Below are 6,000 nucleotides of genomic sequence, written 5' to 3'. Positions count from 1 at the left end.
TCTCAACTAGATGAAGCTATTAAAGTCAAAAGTGTGATTTTACAGTGTGTGATAATCCTACTGTAATTATAAATTAATATTTTTTTAGTCTTTTACTTAACTAAACCTTAACTTTATTTACTCAGACACACCAACATAATGTTCAGACATTATTTTCTTTGCAACAACAAGTAGATTATGCAAAATCTGTTTTGTTTTTTTTATGGAATGTTGAACGAGGAATTGTCAAATAAACAATCAGATCTTTAATTATGGAGAGGCTTATCCTGTGCTTCCATTGCATTGATTTTCTTCTAATTCAAATTGCACATTAGTGTGGCTCTGAATGTAGATTGCAGCAAGCAAACAGCATTTCAGCCTTATCAAACATATACTTAGAAAACAATCCTCAGTATCAAACATCTGCTGGGAAGCATTCGCTGAGCTGTATTACATCATTAGACATTGTGAAAAAGTGTATGTTAAAATATTTTTTCCTCAATAATGCAAAATTAAGGCATATAAACAATGTTTATGTGCTTAGATTACACTAAAGATAAGACTTTAATGGATCCATTTTTTTTTCACCAAGAATATGAAGCTACGAGCAAAAATCACGCAGATTGGATATGTGTATTTTTTTAACATAACATTCAAAAATACTCCTACCGTTGTTGGTTGTGTTTTTCCAATAACATCCCAGAATTGGTTCCATCTTGACACATATTGCAGTAAGAGTACAGCAGAAGCTTTCAAACCCAAGGTGTGACTGGTCTGCCAGAGGTGCACAAATAAATCCCCTTCTCCTCCACATAGCAAAGCACTTCTGTTTCCTGATGACAGTGTCCCTAATAACTGTCCTGTTCGTTGCTCCCCTGAACAACCAGCGCTCCAACAATAGCTGTGAACATCAGAGGCAGTCTCTATACCAAGGATTTAACTCCATAATGTTGTTGGAGGATCCAAAAAAGAGCATATTTTATTTTTCCAATTTCAACATGCAGTGTGGAGCCTGAAGGCAAGACCCTCAAAGTGGTGGATTCTGTAAAAGTTGTAATTGTTATGCAACTTTGGAAATGGGCAAAAGAAATGTGAATTTTTTACTGTTTCCCCCTTTTTTTAGTGTTTTATAGCTAAAATTATGCACAGATAAATCATAGCTGTAAAGTAAGTACATACTAAACATCTTTGTTTTTGCCGTTTTTATTTTATTCACTCATTTAAACAATTAAATTGACATGATTTAGCGCTACTATTTGTGCACTAGTTTGTATAAGGCTGTGGGATTAATGAGAGATATTCTTAAAGGCATAACAACTGCCACTTTATGTAGTGTAATACAGTTCTGCATCCTCTTGCCTTAGCGTGGCAGTGCCAGAGTTTTATAGTACATGTGCTATGTTATCCTAATTGGTTCACAGACTGCTCCTGTGAAGGTCTGCACATAAAAGTCATGCTTGTTGTGCTTCACGTTGAGGAATCATTCAGATTCTGTTTATCCTGCTCCATTTGGCACTGTTTGGATTAGATTTTTTTTTTTGAATGGCTGTTTTTATATAAAACCACATACTGGTCTCAACTTTCGTATCCACTTTAGGTTTATTCTGCATCCTCATGTGGTCAAAGCAGCTCACAAAACAATTTTTAACTAGATATTGGGCTGTATATTAACTTTTAATCTCTTAACACCAACTATCATTGAATGGAGTCATAAACCGGTGAGCTGCTATATACAAAGTCACTAAATCAACTGCTTTGATTTGCATGTAGAGAAGTTTTTACAAAAGGTCTTGTTAGGCTGTAAGTATTTTTGTTATTTTCTATTTTTATTCTGTTAAATTTCTTTCTGGCGTGAGAAATTAAGAGCATTTGAAATGTTGAACAGGTCATCACTTTAAATAAACAGCAGTGTTTTGAGATCTTTGTTCAGCTGCATTGGTTTTCTACTTTTGCCCTCAGTAAGACTTATAAAACAGTAATGTAGTTAAAGTTTGCTGAAAACAAGCACCGTAATTTAATTTTTAAATGTGTGTACACAATGTTGGCCACATTTATTGGGCACCATAAATACGGAGAAAGCCTTAGAATAAATTATTATTAAATATATGACTTCATATAGCTCCAGTTCTTACCATTTTTCTCCCTCTCAGCTACAACTGAGTAGTACTTAAAGCTGCTCTGTTTGAAACAGTGCACAAATAGCGCCGAGTAGGAGGAGAGAGAGTGGAGTTGTTCTCAGAAACGACTTCTCTGAGGAAGGAGACATTATCCCCTTAGATAAACAGCTGAAACAGAGAATGAAATAATGTTTTAACTACAGCACAGATGAGGCCCAAACAGAGAGTATGGAAATCTTTGCATTAATCAACAGTTTAAAAAAATTAACACAATTTAAAGGAATTGGTGTTAATGTGCAATTAACAAATTAACTTCAGTAGCCTTAATAAATAATAAGCAACGTTTTAAATTGTTAATCAACAGAAATGTGCTAAAATCACACAGAAGAGAAAGTTTTATGTAACTATTCTGTAGAACTAAATATCAGTAGAAATGTAAGTTTATTAATGTTAGATGTTTAGAGAAGGAATACAGTATAGTTAAATGTTTTAGTGTTTGTCATTTGAAGGTGTTTAATCTAAGGAGAAACACGGCATTATTTTATACACATACTTGATACAAATATAGACTACTTTGATAATATCATAGCCGCAGTGCGCTACTGAGGTCAGAACGTCAATACATACAAAATTCAAATGGATTCAACCAGAGCCATCGCCCCCTCCCCCAGGGTCAGTCTGCCATATTGGTTTTCAGGAGGTCAGGCTTCCTTCAGCTGAATCCTGCCTTGTCAATATCTCACTGTGGAGTTTGCAGTGAGCATTATGTGTGTGCGCGTGTACATGTGCATGTGTCCCAGTAGACCAGCTACTGGCTCTGTTTCCACAGCAGATGTGTGTACAATGCTGTGGGGAAGAAAGCTGGTCCATTGATCCGCAGCAGAGGAGACATCAAACGATCCATAGGAGGAAGAGCAGAGGGAAGCAGAGTGGATGAGTTGGGGGCACGTTTGTGTGTGTGTGTGTGTGAGAGAGAGAGAGAGAGAGAGCAACATCATAGCCTCTATCAAATACTTATATATATACAGTATATATGCATACATGTAGCGCAGTGTTGATTCCAGTGAATTGGTTGGTCGGGAGGATCAGAGATGTTGTAATGACCTGGCAACGCATACACACACTAAAGCTTCAGTGTTGAATGACTTGCCAAATTTCTGTTAAGCAACATGGGCCATGTGCCTGAAGTATAGTGCAGTGTTTGTACAGTGTTTGTATGTTTGGCTGTAGGCATAGTGCAACACATTTGTAATATGGCTTCATACACAGAAAACCCATTTCCTGTCTCTTTAGTCCCTCCACCAATCTACATAAACACGGTTGTGCTAATAGAGCCGCAGTTATCTCAAAACATTCATTAAAACCTCCAGAGTGAATGAGTATGGCCAAAATAGGTTCTATTATGTAATTATAGGTTTGGGTTGGTGATGTAAAAGTGGAGTCTAGTGTTTTCTCTCAGACAATTGGGAAGTTGAAGGAAAATGTTTTAGATTTTGTGTACTGTGAACTCATTTCATTCTTTATAGTTACACAGTGAAATAAAATGTCAATCAAATAAACAATTATCACAAACTTCTTAGAGATCAGAGAGCACTGTAGTTGTTGAGTGGAGTATGGTACACAGCAAACCTACCACAACAAGACTGTGTTCCTAAACTGAAAGGTCAGGCATGAAGAGTCTTAGTTGGGGAGGCAGTGAGATACCTGAAGAGGAGCTGCAAAGATCTGCAGCTCAGATTGGAGAATCTGTTCACATGACATATCGTCCAACACAGATCTGGGTTTTATGTAAGAGTGAGAACAACAACAACAACACTATTTTAAATGAAAGTCAGTCAGTCTGTAGTTTGCCAAAAGCCATGGAGGGGACACAACAAACTTGTGGAAGAATGTGTTGTGATTTATCAAAAGTTAACATTTGGGCCAAGCTACTCTATCCTACATGTGGCAGGACAACTAACAATGTACAGTACACCACCCTAAACAAACTATACCCACAGTAAAACATAGTGGTGTCAGCATTATGTCGTGGGAATACTTTTCTTCGGCAGTGATGAGACTTTCCTCTGCCTCACAGTCAGGAGTTACTACTTACAATCCAAGTTAAATACATAAAAAATTGTGGTTGTCACAAAAAATTTAAAAGTTCAAGGCATGTGAAGACTTGCAAGGCGCTGTATATTTGAAAGGCCTACTTTGAAATGTTCCTTTGTACCTTCTACAGAATAAGTGATCTTTTTTTATTATTTTAAAAATATGTACAGAAATAAATCTCCTTATAAAAACTAATAGTTGATTATGACAAATAGGTACATTTTGATCTATAATATTGAATTACTTTTACCAAAAAACTTTAATGTTTAGCTTCTTTGACTATCAATAAGCATCTGTTTGTGTATGTTTGTGTTTGCCAAATCCTTCCAGAGGTGTTAGTTGGTATTAATCTGAATCCTCTATGAACTGTGAGAGATGATGCAACAGGAGGCAACTGCTGAGAATTAACTGTCTTAGAGTCTACACAGCAGAGCTTCTTTCTGCTTCTCATTCACTGCACACGCATATATATATACACACACACACACACACAAAATGCACAAAACCCCAAATATTCTTACTGTGGCTGGATCCTACAGAAATGAAATCAGGGCTCAGAGTGAGTCAGTGTGTCCTGTATTAAGCTGTTACAGTGATAAACAACTCTGTGTTCTAGGTCAGTGCCAAGCATTTCTACATCCTAATCCATTTGTGAGGAACATTCATGTAAGGATGTCGGTGATTCTGCCTGTTTTCTGGTGTGCTTCAAACAATTTACACTTTATAACCTGTTAGATTAGGTAATCCTGTAAAAGTGCTGCCTGAGGCCCTCCTGAGGACTCATCCTGTCTGCATATTTTATCTGCCATACGGAGGACACCAACAGTCCCGGGTACAATATGGTTTAAAAGTTGCACATGGTGAGGCGAAGTTGGATTAAACACACACACACATACATATACATAAGGGCGGCAGACGGTACGAGGGTAGTGCATCTGGTGTTTAATTAAAATCGGAGGGGGGCCCACCGAAGACTTTAATCAGAACGTATGCACACACGGTTCATGAGACTTGAAACCGTTCCCTGTTGCAAACCTAAGAACAGGAACATGAGAGCATAGGCAAATAACAAAAACAGAAGCACTGCAGTAAGATGCACAATAAAAGGGACAGGGAGGAAAAGAAATTCATTCCACAACTATAAGCAGTCTGGTTAAAGAAAACCTAAGGGTCAAATAAACTTGATTGATCTATTGATTGATTGTGTGTAATGACAGATCCAGCAGTGAAATCACTGTCCTTCCACTCCAAAAGTTGACGAATGTATTCCTGCCTCTACTCAAGAATGCACTCCTCCACTTTGAGCAGCTCTCTAAAAGCAGATGTCATGTCCGTCGGTCCACTGCGATGGTTGAGATGTTGTTGTTTGAGCTGATAAATGAATGCAGTCTGCTGTCAATCAAATCACTCTTGCAAAATACACGGCTTGTACCCCTGACGTAGTTGCAAAAAGGAAGGAACCAAGCAGGATCTGCAAATGGAGACGAATCTGGCCACGCCCCGGTCTGGACTGGCCTGCTTTCAAATCCAGGTCAGCATCTTTGCACTAATCCTCAGGGCCCAGTGCAAACTCGCTCTCTGGACCCTGAGAGCTGCGGTTCCATTCAGGCCTGTCCAATGAGGCTAGTTTAAAATCAGCCCCTGATGGGTTCATTGGCTACAGGGCTGTTTGATGCGACCAATCAAAGTCGTTCAAAGATAAAATTACTAAACATCACCATTATCGTGGTTCCCACAGACCAACAATTCCAATTTCTGCTGCTACTCCTCCTTAACTTGAGTGTACAAGAACGGTTCTGCACAGACATGC

The sequence above is a fragment of the Xiphophorus hellerii genome, chromosome 3 (genome assembly GCF_003331165.1).
Source record: "Xiphophorus hellerii strain 12219 chromosome 3, Xiphophorus_hellerii-4.1, whole genome shotgun sequence".
Lineage (NCBI taxonomy): Eukaryota > Metazoa > Chordata > Actinopteri > Cyprinodontiformes > Poeciliidae > Xiphophorus > Xiphophorus hellerii.
Note: the sequence above shows the minus strand (reverse complement) of the source record.